The 19,607-nt window shown below is 45.5% G+C and overlaps 1 protein-coding gene across 1 annotated transcript in view; it reads right to left on the reverse strand.

The window, feature by feature from the left end:
- GUCY1A2 (guanylate cyclase 1 soluble subunit alpha 2) overlaps window positions 1-19,607 on the reverse strand; it is a 201,113-nt gene that overhangs the window by 156,064 nt on the left and 25,442 nt on the right. The window lies entirely within an intron of this gene.

Here is a 19,607-nt window from a genome sequence, read left to right on the forward strand (position 1 = left end):
CCTCCAATCATATATCACGCTACTGACAACTATTCTTTGGATGCGATTCTCCACCCAGTTTCCTATCCACCTACCTATCCTATCCTGTGGGCCAGTCCACAGTTCTCCACTTTACTCATCAGAACATTATGGGGAAGCCTGTCAAAATATTTATTGAAATCCAGGTATATACTGACTGCATTCCCACAATCCACAAAACCCATTACTTAGACAAAGAAGGAAATGAGATTGGTCTGGCAGGACCTGCTTGGGACAAATCCATGCTGTACTGTCAAAAGCGTTGATGGATCTATTGTTGCTTCTATCTCTACATCTTAATCTTCATATCGTTCTTACTCATAACCAAATGGTTTTTTTCTACAGCTCCTATTCCCTCATGAGACATAACATACAGTGACAGAAAAGAATGTGGAGAGCGTAGGTTGGCATTGATGGGGTCCAAATCAGATCACCTGTGGACATAAGCGCAAAACTGAGATCCCCAAGGAGCAGCTACCATCTCTGTAAAACCTCTTCTACTCTAGAGTGTAAAACCAACTGTGAAGTTGTCCACAGAAGGGCCGAATCACCTCACTTGGTACTATCAGAAACACTCAGTTTTGAGAAATGTGAAAATTCCATTTGCTTAGACATATTTATTTAGCTTTTCCCCCTCCCACAAAATATTTCAACCAAACTTTATTGGAAATGCATTCTCTGGACTAGAATTTAGTACAAAATCACTGCTATCCTTGGTTACTAAGCCATTTCTGGTCTGAACTGTGAAAATGATATTTGCACTGAAGACGGTGTTCGTGTCAGTCCACAGTGCATTAGATCATGTCATGTTCTATTTATCCAACCACTTTGTGCCAATATAAAGACAACATTGTTTTTGTCAAACTCTCTAGCAACACCGGCCAAATCAACAATAGTTCGATATCTAGAAACAGAACTACATCTTGTACTGGTTATAAATAGTCCACTAACAGACAATGATTACTCACAAGGTTAAAATATATTCAAAGCCTTTGGACAAAGGAAGAGAAAATGAAGTTTCAACTTAACATGGCCCATACAATGAAAAATGGCTGAAGTGCTCTATACATTCATTTAAAATATCTGTATCGCATTTTTCCATGTTATTCTAAGTGATTTCCAAGAAAAATCATCAAGAACTTTAAAACAGCGCTGAGTTGCAGATAATGAAGGACTTTTTGATAGACTGCATTATGAGGAGTTGTCCTGGTGACAGAATCCTTTGATTGACAAGGCGTTTAAATGGAATTCTAGGGATGACAGTTAGAAAACTGACAGTTGAGAATTGACAATGGAAGGAGAACTGTTAACTGACAGAGCTGGGACAAATGAGGTTGCTGCAAGCTGTTTGTAAAGGATACTCCTCTGGAGTGAGAGGAACACACTTTGGTGTAGGAACAAGAAGGATCCATAACCAGTTAAAAAGGGAAATAGCTACAAACTGAAAAGAGTGATCCCAGGCCAGTTAAAATAAGAAAACTGTGAAAGTGTGTATCTTTAACTCCTCCAATTTAAGAACTACTATTTGAAGAAGCTTGTGCTTATGAAACTAAGCAAAGACTGCCAAGAGAAATTCATGTCAATACATAACAGAAGTAGAAACACTTGTCTGTGAACCTACCTTAGCTGCGTCCTGAATTACAAAATATCTAATGTATATAACCATCATAAGTTCTTCATTCGTGCCATTCTGGTACATGCCACATTCTTGCTAAAAAAATCTTGTTAACTTGACTTTTACATTCCCCTCAATGAGGCAAATAAAACTGATGTCGGAAAGATGGAGTCAATCTGCGATCTGAAACAGATTTCCATCAGGATCAAATTCAGGCCATGAGAAGATTCGACTGCAGTACTTATAAAAACATAAGAACATAAGAGAGAGCCTGCTGGATCAGACCAGAGTCCATCTAGTCCAGCATTCTGCTACTTGCAGTGGCCCACCAGGTGCCTTTGGGAGCTCACATGACAGCAATGGCCTTCTGCCGCTGCTGCTCCCGAGCACCTGGTCTGCTAAGGCATTTGCAGCTTACTACTTCAGCTTACTACTCTGTGCCACTGGGTTCCTTATGTACATAAGGACTTCTTAAAGAACACTGATCTTGTGGCATGCAGAAGTGTCAGCCACAGAGGAAGAAAGCATGGTAGCAGATGGCCAAATAATTGTGCGAGGGAAACTATGTCATCAGATCTAAGCCACTGTAAATAAGCACACTGTTTCAGAAATTTCCCCAAAGGCTCTGTTCAATAATTCTATTTTGCAACTTAACCTAAAGAGATAGAAAGATTTCATGTCTCCGACATCATTGGGCAACCCGTTCTAAAGAATTGGAGCTGATGCAGAAAAAGCCCTTTTCTTGCTGCCGCAAATCCCACACAAACCGGACACATATACATACCAAGACCTGCTAGCCATTCTATTATTATTGCAGTTACTAACACAGCACCATCTTTTTGTACACTTTCCAGCTCCACATACAAAATAACACCAGAATTCTCAGTGCCTTTAGGTTATTGTAAATTATTATTTTCCCATGTGATCACTGGGAACAAGCTGCATGTGATTCTGGTTTCTGCCACAGAGCTACCATTAATTGTGAATGTAGCTTTTGCTGCATCTCACTGATTTACAAATAGTAACCTCTTGCAAAATTGTCTATGACAGAGAAACCACAGTCTGAACTAAATTGCTTCCCACCTCAGAGATTTGTAACCTCAGGAATACCTTCTGTAGACGGTGTTTTTAAATCTTCTAATTAAAACTACTCATTATCAACACTGATGAGCAATAAATCACCTCATACCAAAACAAACTCAAATACAATAAAGGGTGTTTCCCCACTCACCCTGATCCCCCCCTATGCCGCGCGCCCGGGCATCCCCACGACCCCGCGCTCTGCACGGGGTCATCAAAAGGCGCCGTTTACAAGAGCGCCAGAGATGCCGCGCACTGAGGGGGCACGACAGCAGCAGCGTTGGGGCGGCTGCGCTGTCGACGCCCCTGTCATGGGGAGTGCCCCGGGACCCCGCGCTACTTGAGGAGAGTAGTGCGGGGCTTAAGGTACATGGGGCAAGGCCCTAAGTCTACTGGTATGCTAGGGCATAACTAGGGTGGGGCAAGCCAGGGCTGAAGCCCCAGTTGCTGCTTGAGTGGGGGTACCAGACAGTCTAGAAAGCCATGTTAAACTGTGCCCCCACCCTGAACTCCATGTGGAGTTTAGGGATGGGGGCACAGTTCAAGGCTGGGCCCAGGTCCTGTTGCATTCCTGTCCTACATGGACTTTGGGCACAGGGACACAGCGGGACCCTAGCCCAGCCTTCAACTGCACTCCTGCACCCAAACTCCATGTGCAGTTTGGGGGTGGGCTGTGGGGCCAGTGGTGGGATTCAAATAATTTAACAACTGGTTGTTTACAAGCACCATTTTAACAACCGGTTCTGCCGAAGTGGTGCGAACCTGCTGAATCCCACCACTGGGTGGGGCACAATTCAAGGCTAACATTTCAGGCTTTAAATTTCAGGCTCTAAATTTCAAGCTTTAAATTTCAGGCTCTGCCTGGAGGCCTGCAGTTCAAAGCTGGACCCAGCCAGGTTGAGCCCACCCTATGGAGGTGGAGTCTCAGATGAGGAACCAGCAGTATAAAAATGGTCCCAGGAAGGGCAGAGCCTGCAGTTCAAGGCTGGGCACGGCCTGACTGGGTCCAGCTTTACATTTCAGGCTTTGCAGGTTTAAATTTAGACTCAATCAGGTTGAACCCAGCCTTGAACTACACCCTCCCCAACTCCACGTCGAGTTGGGGTGGGATGTGTGCAGTTCATCCCTCCTGGTAAGTAGCAATGGAGATTAACCCCACCAATCCTTCTTCTCTCGTGTGGTTTAGGGCACAACTACACTTTAAAAGGTAAAGTTCCTCAGAATGTTATTGTAATGGAGGGACAGGATTTGCAAGAGTGAGTTGGTGGATGGAAGGAGGTGCTTAACCCTTGACCTGTTTGCTAATTGTTCCCTGCAAATGCATCCTCAGGCAATTTTAACTATTTTCTTCTCTAGTCAAGAACTGAGACCAGAAAAAAGTCCAGCTGGCCCAATCTGGTCATCTGATCCACGCTGCAGATCCATGACAGATAGTGAAAAATGAAGGTACCCACAGCTCAGGCCATGGGGAATGAATGATATAAAGGGCTGAAGCTTCAGCACACACACACATCCCCATTACATCTATGTGTCAGCCATTGAAACTAAAGCAAAAGAGTTATCCTGAAAAATTGCCGCCGATATAAAATGAATGAATTTGGGGGAAAGCATATGTGCATTTAAAGAAATGAATCTGAAAGATAATGCTGCAGTTCTAATACTTTCCTCATTGAGATTATTAACTATACTGTTGCAGTGGAACTATATTGTTGCAGTGGAACAAAACCATTTTCTTCACCACATTTCACTACTGCAGTATAAATGATGTCACAACTTTTTTGAGCTGAATTTGGTATTCATGACAAGCTGTATTTCTGAAATCCTTCTCTTTTCTGGATTTGTACTCTGATCCTCGGTATATTTTCTTTAAAATAACACCCGTCTGATTTAAGACAAAAATTTCAAGAGAATTGCTCCCTATGTAGCTTATTTTCACAATCTTACTGTAGTAACTTCTTGCACAGTCTATTCTGAGAATCCTACACATCATTTATTTTATTTTATTTATTTATTATTAATTTTATATACCGCCCTCCCCCTGAGGGCTCAGGGCGGTTCACAACAAGGTTAAAACATACATTAAAACACAGTTAAAATATCAGTTACCTAAAAACAGAACCAATTTAAAAATGTGGATGGCGTCTGGCTACCCCCCTCCCCTTGTGCTCATGGGAGGCCAGATGACTTGGTAGATATATTTTTAACCAGACTGGCCAAACACCTGGTCCGTCTTACAGGCCCTGCAGAAACTCTGTAAGTACCGCAGGGCCCTGATCTCCCTAGGGAGCCTGTTCTACCAGGTAGGGGCCAGGGCTGAAAAGGCCCTGCCCCTCATCGAGGCCAGCCTGATCATTTTTGGGCCAGGGATCACAAGTAGATCCTCCGAGGAGGAGCGGAGGGGCCTACCGGGGCAATATGGGGAGAGGCGGTCTCTCAGGTATGCAGGTCCGAGACCGCGAACGGCTTTGAAGGTTAAAACCAACACTTTAAACATAATCCGGAACTCACTACTTTGCCATATTAATTTTTTAACAACAACAAAAGGTTGAAACTCTCCTGTATTTGTTAAGAATTGCCTACATGTACTGATTACAGGTGGTCAATCAAAAGGAAACAAATGCACTGTAGTCACTGTTTATTGTTACAGAATAGCAGTTTTATGGGTATTTCCTTCATGCAAGGCTGACTATGGAAAAGAAGATTAAAAATTATACACACAGGAGAAAGATAAACCTTATAGGATTTTCAAAGTCATCTGCTAAATGTCAAACAAAATGTAATGGTGAAACACCCAAGCAGAAACTACAAAAATAGGGCCACAGAAGCATTAATTTGCTCAATACTTGTAAAAATGTGAGTGGAAACAAAACTATAGAAACTCTTACTGAGTTTGGTCAGCCTTATATGGGACAAACAGAATTGTTTCTCAAAGTGTTATTGAAGACGCTGCATGATTACCTAAACTCCCAGGGCTGACATGGTGGCCACTATGCTCATGAATAGAATCTCTGCACTTGGCGGAGCTGGACAACAGACACAAGGTTTGAGGGGAATATTCTTAGAGTATGTCATACCAGGTCCAACAGTAGTTACAGGATTCTTGGGGCTTGGATCCCAGCTTTGAGTGTGCCAGCCCAGTCAGTCTTGGACCAGCCCAAGATGTGATTTCATGTAGGGTTTTCTTTGTTTAAACCAGGGGTCCCCAAACTTTTTAAACAGGGGGCCAGTTCACTGTCCCTCAGACTGTTGGAGGGCCGGACTAAAAAAAACCATGAACAAATTCCTATGCACAAATGATTGTAAAATGTTTGATTTCACCTTTCAGTCTTTCTGTCATGGTCTATTTTTAGAACAGTGACCAAAGTATGTCAAGTACAGGGTGGGCTCCAAATATTGTTGGGGAGGCTGTGGAATACCTTCCCCTGTAAAAAAAAAAAAAAGCAGAACTTTCCCAATGAAGCATTCCATCTAACCCAGGATCAGGTATCTTCCTGGGTTCTTTCACATCTAGCAGCCAGCGACCGATTACAGCCAGCCCACTGGCCTGATGCACCAATGGGAGTGGTAGGAACAAGAAAGCCTGAGAGCAACAACATGGAGTAAGCCCGAGAGGGGAGAGGCCCGGAGCAAGGGGGGTTTTGCCACACGTAAGGTTTCCAACTCTGGGTCAGAAAATTCATGGAGATTTGGGGGTGCCGTCATGTAATTGCAATCAACAGCCGTTGGAGCCGGTTCCTCCTCTCCCTCAAGCCCCCACTGCACATGAATGGAGCCATCGCCGCCATGCCTGGAGGGCCGGATAAATGCCTTCAGGGGGCCACATTTGGCCCCCGGGCCGTAGTTTGGGGACCCCTGGTTTAAACTGTAGATTGGTCTTTTTAATAAGTTGTGGGTCTCTCTTGGAGAGAAATGACTAAATAAATGAAAGAAGGCATAAACAAACAAACAAACAAATGCAAAGTACCACAAGGTTTTCTGCAGTTCCATGCAATGTTCAAAATGGCTCAGAAAGCATATGGTGGAATACTCTGTAACTTTGCTATTGGACCAAACCTGGGAGATCTAGGATCTTACAGAATTCTTAAATAGTTAAAGCATTAGAAATTATTTTATCCCTCTTTCCTAGGGTCGGTTCCAAAGACTCTGTGTTCAAGAGATAGAACAGAATCTTGGCTAGAACTAGAAAAATGAGTCCTTCATCATTCATCAACAGGGAATACAAGAAAGAAGGGATACTCCAGTTGCTACAACAAAAGAAAATCGGAAGCTCTTTTTTAATGTCATGTTTCGCATCCCAGCTAAGAGACAAGGACACATATTTGTTTCAACATTAAACAAATTACAAGTCGACAGAGTTTCTATTTGTTCCACAAGAGCAATCTTTTTTCAGATTAATATTTCTTCTCCATCTGTGTTTCTGAAGCCTCTGAAAAATGTTCATCTTCAAAGCTCTTCTATGACCAGCCTTGTTCTTTATACTAATTACACTTAGGAGGGTTGTCAGTTCCCGGGGTAACTAGCAGGGAAAGGAGGTGTAGGATTTACATTGCCAGGTTGGGCAATTCCTGGAGATTTAGGGATGGAGACTGGGAAGGACAGGGACCTCAGTGGGGTACAGTGTCACCGAATTCGCCCACCAAAGCATCAACTTTCTCCAGGGAAATGGATCTCTGTAGACTGGAGATGAGTTGTAATACTGGAGAATCCCCAGGCCCCATCTGGAGACTGGCATTCCTAACACTTGGGGTTAACATTCCGGGGGCCCCTCTTAGAATTTTAAAGGAGCAGCAGTGGCGTAGTGGTTAAGAGCAGGTGCCTTCTAATCTGGAGGAAGTGGGTTTGATTCCCTGCTCTGCCGCTTGAGCTGTGGAGGCTTATCTGGGGAATTCAGATTAGCCTGTGCACTCCCACACATGCCAGTTGGGTGACCTTGGGCTAGTCACAGCTTTTCGGAGCTCTCTCAGCGCCACCCACCTCACAGGGTGTTTGTTGTGAGGGGGAAGGGATGCTTGCAAGCCCCTTTGAGTCTCCTACAGGAGAGAAAGGGGGAATATAAATCCAAATTCTTCTTCTAAAATGGATTGTTAGGTGCAAAGCTTCTTTTTTTAAAGTCCCCTTCCCAGGCCACCTCCATAATTTTCCCATTTATACATTGGAAAGCACCTTGAGTAATATGTTGTTAATGCTAGAAGAAAAACAGAGAGCAGTTGTAGCAGAAAACAAAGCAGTCTTTCGAAAATCAATCATTCCCAAAGGCACAATAGCATGACTGGAGAAAAGGGTTGGTGCATGCCAAGAGCAATAAATTAATACAGCATGCCAAGAGTCTGTTGCGGCTCTATACATGGTGCCTTCCAATCAGCCTCTTCTGGGAAAAGCTAATTTACCTGCATTATACATGAGAGGTGACTAACTGTGAAATCCTGTGTGAAGTTACTCCAGTCTGAACCCAACAGTCTCGGACTGGAACAATTCGGCATAAGAATGCTTTTGAAATGGTCCTCTCTCACATTTCTCTCCAGAATGTTGGCATCTGAATTACCCGCTTTTGTTTCCCAAATGAAACAGATGGTTTCCGAATCTACCGCTGGTCACTTTTTTATTTCCTAGTTTTAACGAAAGCACTTTCATCGCCTCTATGAAACCAGTCACTCTCTGAGCAGCCCCGACTCTGACTCAACTCACGAATCTTAAATTTAAACCTAGGATAGTGGAAACCTCCTATCCGCTCTTAGAAATAAAAGAAAATCAGCAAGGTAAAGACTGAAATAGTGGAACTATACAAGAGAAAAAGAAAACATCGAAAGTGAAGGTGCCTGAAACAACAGTGACCGAGAGGCAACACAAGGGGGAGAGCGGAGAGAACAACACCTACAACAACACCTACAAGAGAGAAAGGAGCCTTTAAAACACACCCAGCAACATAAAAATAAGCTGCACAATGACAAAGGAAATTGGACCCTAAGGCAGCTTCTTCAAATTACTTGATAACACGGCTTATTGGCTTTCAACTGTCTGATCGGATAAGTAAAAACCAGACACACCCCTCAGCAGAGAAAAGAAGAAAAGAAAAGAAGAAAAACAATTTATTCATCAAAAACATTTATTGAAAAGCAAAACAAGAGGACAGAAGCTTTAACAAAATCTTAATTATATAAAAGAAACAATAAAGACTTTTGAATATACAATTGAAACAGTTGGTAATAAATTGCAGATTGAGTGTCGGGGGAGGGAGGAGTGGAGTTTGGAGAAGGTGGGAGATGTGAAACGAAAAAATAAAACTGAAGAACTCAGCGAAGACTGGAGAAAAATAGGGAGCAGTCAGTCAACCTTGGAGATCCTGCAGACAGGAGGGACTGAGTTATATGTGCAATGTTCGAGTGGAAGTGCTGACATTTGAGGGCATGCATAACATTGGCAAATGAACAAGTGAATGAGTGGTACGAGGACAGATCTTGGTTTGTTGCAGGCCCTGGTTGGAAACTGTCTTTGGGCAAGAAAAGGTTTGCCTCCCATTAACTGTGAGAAGAGTATTATTTTCCAACATGGGTCACTAGTTGTTAATGATGTGTTCAGCCAGTTTGAGCTGAGAGCCATATTTTAATGTTATAAAATTGTTGCAACCTGCCCAGAGCCCTTCGGGGATTGGGTGGGATGGATGGATGGATGGATGGATGGATGGATGGATGGATGGATGGAGTCAGGGTGGTACTTACGTTTTCAGTGGAGTGTGAATTAGAAGGAAGAATGACTGGCTGGTAGAGACAAGTGAAATTTGGAGTTGACTTTGGGTACGAAGGTGAGGAGTCCGGTCGAGACCACCCGGTCTTTATTGAAAAATGCAGGAATTCCGACTCTATTGAGAGTAGCTTCTCTGAGACTCTTCTGGCTGATGTGATTGCGCTAGAAAGAAAAAAAGAGCTTTCATCCTTTTCCCGCAAGATGGATTGTTTGTATGGGTTCAAAGCGTTTTAGTAAGAGCGATGGGACTAGGTCTGTCGCCGTCGGGAATCTGTGAACCGTTGGTGGCTGAATTTGTTTTAACACCTGTAGAATCTGATGACATCAGGGATGTCTGGAGATGATAAGGAGGTAGCTTGGAAAGTTGAGTAGGACCGTGTTGAGGAGCCGCGATCTGGCGCCTCAAGGTTGCATCCGTAGACCCTGGCTAAATCCGTCCTGTAGGAGCGACAAGATTTCGCGGTAGGGATGGCCTTAAGTCGATTGATTTTCTTCCGCACCATCTCACAAAGGCCTTCCACGATGAATTGTAGATGTTCTTGGTGGAGGCACTTCTGGATGCTAGGATGGTGCTGGAAACTTGTGCAGAGTACCCCTTACTCGCCAGGAGGTTCCTTTCAAAAGCCATCGGTCAACCTGTACCATTGTGGTTTGGGGTGGGCTGATTGGGCCCTGCGTCAGCATGTCGGTGGCGATGATGAGGGAGAGGAAGGCCGGGGAGGGGCATCATCTCAGGATTGATGATAGCCAGGCGGCCAATTTGGGCGTTAGTATCGCGTCGGCCCGTTCTGCTGCTATTTTCCTCAAGACTTTGGGAATGAGTGGGAAGAGAAGGCATATAGCAGGGTCTTGACCGCGGTGTCAATGCGATCCCTCTGGCGCTCTGGGGTGGAAGAATGCATTGACATGAACTGGGGTATTTGATGGTTTTCTGCTGATTACCCAAAGGGTCCATTGTAGAGCCCCAGTTCTCGTGATCCCCACTGGAAGATGGCTGGTTTCAGCTTCATTCTGCTTCTCGCGATGGATTTTCTGCTTAGACAGTCGGCGGTGACATTCAAATGGACTCTGATGGGTTCGGCTTAAAGGGATAGAATGTGAATCTCGGGCCAAGAGGATTAGGGATGCTTCGGTGCATCTGGAGTCGACCTGGATCCTTGATTGTTGAGATATGTGCCTTGGCGTGGTGTTGTCCGTACGAACCGGACATGTTTCTTCATGAAGAGCGTCTGGAAGTGAAGAGGCTACGCGTGAAAATGGACCTTGTCTCAGGATGTTGATGGGCAGGAGGACTCTTCACTCGATCCAGAACCGCCAGACTACCCTGGAGAAGCTCCAAGGGTGGCTCCCCATCCTCTGAGGGCTGTCGGTGATGAGTTGGCTCCTGTCGCAATGCTTGGAGATAAACTTTGCCTTTTGAAGGTTGGATTCTTTGGTCCACCATCTGAGTTCCTTCTTGCCCGAGGAGAGCAGTCTCATCGTCCGGTCTTGCTTCGTATGATCTGGTATTGGAATGGGCCTTGAAAAAATTTGCAGAAGGTCTTTAGCGTGGAATCTGGCCCATTGGAGGCATGTAAGCCGGACACCATCAATCCCATCAGGCTCGCCAAGTGTAGAAGCTGATCCCCTAGAATGATAAAGTCACTGTCTGTTGAAAGCGGTGCACCTTGGCGTTGGAATGAGAAATTTAGTGTTGTGTTTATGAGGCTCCTAAGTGCTCCATGGTTTTGAGATGGAAGGATGAAGTACCTTTTGGAGTTGACTATGAATCCATGACTCTGCAGGACCTGTTGGCGATGCTGGACATCCTGGGTGCGCTTGCTGGGCGATCGAAGCCGGATCAGGATGTCGTCGAGATATGGATATGCATGGACCCTTCTGTTTGTCGTAGAAACTGTGATGGGGCATAGAAGGATCTTTGAAAACTTCGGGAAATGTGGCTGTAGTCGAATAAGTGCGGGAGACACAGAACTGTTGGTAGCCTACCGCGAAGCGTAGGAATTCTTGTGAGGGGTGAATGTCGGGATGTGTAGATATGCCGGTTAGGTCAGGGAGGTCCAGAAAATCTCGAGGTCGAGGTTTTCTACTATGGATCGCAGAGTTTTCATTCTGAAGCGGTGTAGTTGCAGTTGTTGGTTGACAAACTTCAGGTTCAAATAGCCGCCAGTCCCCGTTAGCGTTTGGGCACGGTGAAAAAAGTGAAGAAAACGCAGGATCTCTCTCGATTTAGGCACTGGCTCTATGCGGCTCTGATGCTCAGCAGATGTTGGATAAGCGCATCGTTCTCTGTGCTTTGACTATGCTGGCGTTGGCTGGGAAGGCCGGAAGCGATGGGGGAAAAGCGTCACGAATTAGATTGAGTACCCTGATTGGCATGACCTCGGGACATACCCGGTCTGCATAGTCTCCTCTCCATTGTTGTTTGAAGAACTGGGCGACCTCCTGGAATGTGCAGGTAGTCATTGTTTGAAAGCTGGTTGTCGTTGCGGAAGGTCTTACGATCTGGTGTTGTTGTTGTTGTTGCGAAAGGAACTGGTAAAGGAAGAGTTTCCCGTCGTTCTGAAACCCTTAGCGGCTTGCCAACGGTTACCGTCTCGGGAGAACCTGGGAAGAGTTTTGTGAGACCTGAAACTGGTGTGGGTCTTGGCATTTTGAGTCGGATGATCCGGTCTAATGGACTTGGGCATGGCCTTTTTGTTGTCTTTTGTTTGGATGAGCACTTGTTCTAGCTCTTGTCAAAAAGTATTACCCTGAAAGGTAGCCTGCCGCAGGTGTTTGGACAGCATACCGTGGCCGGAGCTCTAAACCATCGTGTCTTCCTGGCCCTCGTTATTGGCCATAATTTTGGCTGTGAGGAGTCGCCATGGTTAGAATCAGCAGGTAAAGACGAAGTCTGTAGAATTCTTTCCCCCCGTTCTCTAATGGCTTTGGAATCTGGTGGCAGCATCTCCAGGATTCTCTTGCCAACCAGCGATGGATGCCCTGAGCCATGGTGGCGAGGAGAAGTTAGTTAAGGCTGCCAGGCACAATAGGTGGGCTTTCACAGAATGACACTCTGTGCGTTTGTCTAGTTGGTCTTTAATGGTCACCCGTCCTTGGAGACTAAAAGCTGACTGCAGAAGCGGCGGCGAAGCGTCGACGAGGAGGCGGAAGTATGTTAGTGGCGTGCTCTGGGACAGGATATAGTTTTAAATGATGAGGAAAAGATTTTTTTGGTTGAGGTGGTTGTGGCCCACTCGCTGAGGATACCCGGTAGAAAAAAAAATTCGGAACTGAAGTAAAAAAATTCAGGCGCCGGTCCTGTGTGGGGAAAATCTCGCTTCTTCCCTTTAAGGGACACCCTTGAGGGGTTTGCCCTCGTTAGGTGTGGGTAAGGGGTCTACGGCATCAGAGGAATCCTTGAGATCCAATGCAGCGATGGCCTTGGATATGAGGTTGGAGATGTTCTCCGCGTTAAAGAATTTGGAGGGTTGCTCTGTAGCATCCGACTCTGCTTCATCTGGTTCAGAAAGAAAATGCTCAGGTCTCCCGGACCCCTCTCTGCTGAAGTAGTTCCTCTATCAGTCTCCTGGGAATGCAGCCCAGGAGTTCCTGTGTTGAATCTACCCCCCCTCCTGTGAGGGGCTATGAAGTGGAGCGATTAGGAGTGGGATGAGAGCGTTCCTCCTCCTTAGCCCCATATTCGCTTCCTATGGTAGGTCACCGGATTTCCTCCCTCATGGCCCGTCTAAATAGGTTAACTAGTTGGTCAGGAGAGGCATCTTGCCAGGAACTGGGGTTGTGGGCAGAATAGGACTGCAAGCCCCTCTCCCTACCCCCACCGCGGGTGCGATCTTGCCTGGTGGAGAATGCATCGCTCTCCTCCCCTTCCTCCTCGGTGGAATCAGCGGTGCGCGCCAGGCTGCGCGTCTCATGGCGGTGCCCTCGTGGCAGCCTCCGGCTTCCTTGAAGAGAGCTCGGAGTCTCGGCAAGCTCCGCTGACCCCGCAAAAGGAGAATGCGGTGCGGGCAAGAAAGACCAGCGGAGAACCGCCCTCGAAGCCTTGGGGAGCTCGCCCGCCCGGTCAGCGTCGATCGAGGCGTGCGATCGCTTTTCCTTGCAGCGGTTTTTCTCCGTTAGCGGCACAGCTGAAACGCTCTCCTCTCTTTCCCCCGTGGGGGGGGGAGGTTGTTTCCCTTTTCCGTCTTTTTTGTTGCGGGAGGAAGCCCTGGTGTTTTCTGCCGACGATTTGCTAAAGGTCTCCCTGGGAGGGGAGAAGCGGTCGGACCGGCCACAGGCTCCCTTTTTTGGTGGGAAAGAAGACCTGGGTGAACCAGGACTCTTCGGCGGAAATGAAGAGAAACAGAGAGGGAAAAGATAGGAGAATAGAAAAGGTTCAGGCGGATGAGAGAGGCGACACAGACGAATTTCACAGAGATCTAAACAGAAATTTTGCAGAGCTTCAAAGTTGCTGCTCTCCCCTGTTAGGCAGGGGAATTAAACTTGGGAATTGGGTGACCAAGCGGTTCACGGAAGTGATGAAAAACTACATCCTGCTACTCCTGAAGGCGGGTTGGGAAACACCCATTCAAGGCGTCCTTCACATCCCAGTAGAACAACACCACAGCAAGCACCTACAAGAGAGGCCTTTAAGAAACACGCAGCAACATAAAAATAAACGCACAATGACAAGGGGGTGGACCCTAAGGCAGCTTCTTCAAATTCACTTGATAACCGACATTGACTCAGCACAATGTCTGATCGAAGGATGTAAGTAAAAGCCAGACACACCCCTCAGCAGAGAGAAGAAAGAAAAGAGAAAAACAATTTATTCGTCAAAAGCATTTGTTGAAAAGCAAAACAAGAGGGACAGAAGCTTTAACAAAATCTTAATTATATAAAACAATAAAGACTTTTGAATATACAATAGTGAAACAGTTGGTAATAAATTGCAGATTGAGTGTCGGGGGAGGGAGGAGTGGAGTTTGGAGAAGGTGGGAGATGTGAAACGAAAAAATAAAACTGAAGAACTCAGCGAAGACTGGAGAAAAATAGGGAGCAGTCAGTCAACCTTGGAGATCCTGCAGACAGGAGGGACTGAGTTATATGTGCAATGTTAAATTAGAGTGCTGACATTTGAGGGCATACATACATTGGCAAATGAACAAGTGAATGAGTGGTACGAGGACAGATCTTGGTTTGTTGCAGGCCCTGGTTGGAAACTGTCTTTGGGCAAGAAAAGGTTTGCCTCCCATTAACTGTGAGAAGAGTATTATTTTCCAACATGGGTCACTAGTTGTTAATGATGTGTTCAGCCAGTTTGAGCTGAGAGCCATATTTTAATGTTATAAAATTGTTGCAACCTGCCCAGAGCCCTTCGGGGATTGGGTGGGATGGATGGATGGATGGATGGATGGATGGATGGATGGATGGATGGATGGATGGATGGATGGATGGATGGATGGATGGATGGATGGATGGATGGATGGATGGATGGATGGATGGATGGATGGATGGATGGATGGATGCATACTGTTTGCCACAGCCTTTGGCTCCTTCCACTTATCCCAAGGTAGAGGTGCTCCAAAGAAGGTCATTTGCTGAATTGCTTATGAGTGACAGTTCTGAGTGTGCTTCCTTCTAAATGAAACCAACACCCCACACAAAGACCTCTAAAGATGCCCTGTTTTGCCCAATCTCCACCACCTGAAGATCACATTTTTAAAAAGAAATATCCTTGGGATCTACTGTTCTCTTGTAAATGGGTGCACGTGATACTAGAAGACTACTGAATACACACATACCCCCCATTTTTTACAATTGTGAATCCTTTAAAGAAGAAGTCCTACGCACACTCCTTCAAGTAAAAGCAAACATGGTGAGGCACTTGAAAGTTTCAGTTTCAGACTTCAAACATCTGCAAAAAAATAGTTTGAGCTGGATCTGATGAAGCATGGGAAGCTGATTCTTTCTGCCTTTCCTCTTCAGTGGACCTCAAGACTCCTGAAATGCCAAGGCAGTAGGCAATGTAGATAACATTAAATGTTTCCATCTAAAATCCTGGAAAGCCCCTGCCAATCACAGCAGATAACACTGACCTTGACAGACCAATGGTCTGATTCAACCTAAGGCAGCTTCATGTGTTCACATGATTCTCCATCCTCAAAGCAACTCCTTATGCCCTTCTGACCATAAAGATTTCCTGATCCCCATTTGGGTTATTAACAGGTTGCACTTGGAGTTCTCCTGGAGTTATAACAGATCTCTGAACTAGAAAGATCAGTTTTCTCTGGAGGAAATGGCAGCTGTGGAAGGTGGACTCAGTGGCAACACACCCTTGCTAAGCTTTCTCCCATTGAGGTTTGCCAGATGCCTCAGGCAGCCAGTGGGTTGGGGGCCCTCCCTCAGCAATGCACTGATGGCACTCCTTGTGCACACTGAAAGTGGCATCAGCACATCACCAGTAATGCTGAGGATGCTCTGGCATTTCAGCAAAACTCAGAGCTTTTCACAAATGCCATCCCCAGCATTGCACTGATGTGACCAGGTGCAAGGGAAGTGATGTCAACATGCTGGGATGCTGCTGACATTCTTCTCCCCCTCCCCAGTTTTTGCATTATTTTGACCTTCAACCAGCTGAGAGGCAGTGGGGAGAACCTGACATTCCTCCTTCCATCCCCAAACTCCACCCTATAATCACCACGAGTTGCCCAAACCAGAATGGGCAACCCCACCCACATCACTGGCTTAGAAGGAGTATTAAGAGGGGAATGGAAGGGGTGGGGGAGAAAAAGACCAGCTTCTGTAGGATCCGGTCTTATAACTCTTTCCTTTTTAAGTTGACTAATGGAATCCTTTTTACACATTACATTTTTAATGTAAATCTACTGTGCACAAGACTGGCCCGTGCCCCTCATTTAATTCAATAAAAATCCTGTGTTTCAGCTATGAGCAATTTGGAATCGCCGACTATCTCACTTAGTCAAGGGTTTATTAAACTCCATCCAGGGCTAAACACCATAAATGACAGGAACAAAAATCAATAAAGCATTTTTTAAAGAGGCCGCCATGCCACAAAGTTCATAGAAAAGCACTGCACTTTCCCCATCAACAGCTATGTGGTAGTAGACAAGTATATCTAATTAATTAGAATACGCCTAACAAACAATAATTCATGTCACCAAAAGTCACCACAAGGTTTCTTTTATCTTTAGTAAGTAAAAGTTTGCAAAAGCAGCTACACAACGAGATAACCAGTTCTTTCTGGAAAAATCATTAGTTCAAAATGGCCTCAAGGCACAGTCCCACCATGACCTACATTTCCCAAAGCAGCTCTGAAATATTCTCAGCCTTTTAAACATGGTAGTTTTCCTAAATGTCTCCCTACACTTGAAAAGGTAGCAAGTCGGCTGCAAGGGATCTTGCCTGGATGAATTCGTTTTAATGTGCCAGGAGCAGTATCACCATCCTCCAGCTGGGAGTCTGGAGGTTTCTCGGTATTACAGCAGATCTCCAGATTACAGAGATCAGTGCCCCCATAGAAAATGACTGCATTGGAGGGTAGACTATATGGCATTATACCCCACTTCTCTCCAAATCCTTCTCTCCAAATGGGGCCCCTCTTCTCTCCAAATTCTCCCATACGTAACGTGCGGCTCTGCAAATGTAGAGATTTCAAACCCAAAGCTGGCAACCCTAGCTAGGAGATTGTGACATGAGCCTATTTCTCCCATACTTTTATATGGACTCTACCACTGAGGTGTCATGAAGACTGTGTAGCAAGCTCTGATGAACACCCAAAAGGGAGCAAATCCCATTGAAGATCTGGAGGTGCTTCTCTCCCATAAGATCCATCCTCAGCACTCCCCATTTCAAAATTCTCTTCCTCCTCAGCACTCCCCATGTCTCATGCTCAGTATGTGTTTGAACACTGGAAGCATGTATCAGAATGTGCACCAGCTGCCCTTCCACAAATAAAGTTCACATAATTGCCCTCTTATTGCCCTGTGTATTCGACCATCTGCCAGCCCCCTCCCAGGATTTGATCACTCCCAGGATCTGATCACTGGGGTGTGATATGAACGTCTCTTGTTATTAATTATTAACTATTTATTGAGATACTGCTGCTATTTTTAGAGTTTTGTATATTATTTTAAAGGTTTTAGAAAGGTTTTTGTATTATTTTTAACTAGGATTATTCAATTTGAACACTATATTTGTTGTTGTTTTTGTTGTACACACGCCTAGGCCCTTGGGGGGAGTAGAATTGGTCTATCAAATCGAATTGATTAATCAATTAATTGATTAATTGATGGATGGATGGATGGATGGATGGATGGATGGATGGATGGATGGATGGATGGATGGATGGATGGATGGATGGATGGATGGATGGATGGATGGATGGATGGATGGATGGATGGATGGATGGATGGATGGATGGATGGATGGATGAATAAATAAAAATAAAATTTCAGAGGTTCATTTGTGACTTTTTGAGCGGCGAGATAGAGGAAAGGGAGCATTGCTGATGTGACAGGGCCACTTAATGGAAGTGACATCACCAGGTTGGTCGAGAATTCCTCCAATCTTTAAGGCAAAGGCAACGAAGATTGGAAAAATTCCTAATTGACCACATCCACCACGTCATCCCTCCTTCTCTCCTGCTGCTCTGCGGGCAAAAATGGGAAAATGTGAGAGAGAGCAAGAGAACATTAGTACTTGCCTGTCAGTGAATACATGAAATGAGATCAGAAACCTATAAGTAAAAACAGCAGCAGTAGTAGAGATTTTTTCCATAAACCTCCCATCACTGTTTTTATATCTGATGCTGACCAGCACATCACTCACATGGTATCTGATGTTTAACCTGTTGTTACATTTATTGTGCTTATTGAGTTTGAGAATCTTAACTCTATGCTTTAGAATTTTAGCCACTGTTCTATGTTAATATTTGTACTTTATGTACTACTTTTTATGCTAAGACTGTAACAGCTTGTGCCCTTTTACAATACATACAGTGATGACTGCTACTACTATTAGTCTTCAGCATAGCATCTTTTAATTGCCATATGGGGAAAGTAAAACAGAAGAATTAAAAGAAGCCGTATCAGGTAAGGAAAGGGGGGAAAAACCCCTTACAGTCAAATAGCTGTTTTTGCACAGCAAAACTGCACCGGGGTGGAACAGGGATCTTACGAACCGGATGAATTTTGCCCCGGTTTGTACCTTCGCATAGAGCTCTGCTTCTGCCCAGTTGTTTCCGCACGAGAACAGGGCTTGTCTCATTTGCCCCACGATCTGTTCCACGCATGCGCAGACACCCCGCTTTCTGATTGGCCGCTGGTCATGTCACACACATGGCGTCATTCTCCCCCATTCCCCCACCCACTTTTACAGAGAGAGAAACTGTAGATTAAGAATGAAAAAGCGGGGGGGGGGGGGAGAGAAAGAATGAATAGCAACATATCTTTCCCAAGCAGGATGGGAGGAAAGTGTGTGAGCAGGAGGCGGCAGCAGCTGCTCCTGTAGACTCCTCCTTGCCATATTCCTGCAATGCATATTCCCGTTCCTTTCTGCGAGGGGGTGATACTATTCCCCAACCAAGGGAGAGATGGCATTCCCGCTCCATTACAGGGGGACATGGCATTCCTCCACCCATGCAAGGGGGATATTGCAACCCCACCCCCCAACCTGTGAGGAGGAAAATGCCATTTCTCCATTAAGGGAGACATAGCATTCCCCTACCCTTGCATGGTGAGATGGCAATTCCCCTGAAATGGCATTTTCTCCCTGTAATGGAGAGATGGAATTTCCTCTGTAATTGAGAGATGACATTCTCCCCCCCTTGTGAGGGGGAGATGTTTGTTCACCCACAAGGAGAAGATGGCATTCCCTCCTCTGTAGGGAAGTAAGATGACATTCCTCCACCTCCGCAAGCAGATATGGCATTCCCCAGATAGGAAATACACCCCCTGCAAGGGATGAGATGGCATTCTACCTGTGAGGAGTAAATGGCATTTCTTCTGTAATGGAGGGATGGCTCCCCGCACCCTCCACCCCCGGTGTAGATAGCATACCCCTCCTGGTGGGGGATGGCATTTTGTCCCTGGGACTGGAAGAAAATGGCGGATGGGCACCTCTGGCATTCTTTACGCGGCGGGCGCTAAACCTG

The sequence above is a fragment of the Sphaerodactylus townsendi genome, linkage group LG04 (assembly GCF_021028975.2).
Source record: "Sphaerodactylus townsendi isolate TG3544 linkage group LG04, MPM_Stown_v2.3, whole genome shotgun sequence".
NCBI classification, from domain to species: Eukaryota; Metazoa; Chordata; class Lepidosauria; order Squamata; family Sphaerodactylidae; genus Sphaerodactylus; species Sphaerodactylus townsendi.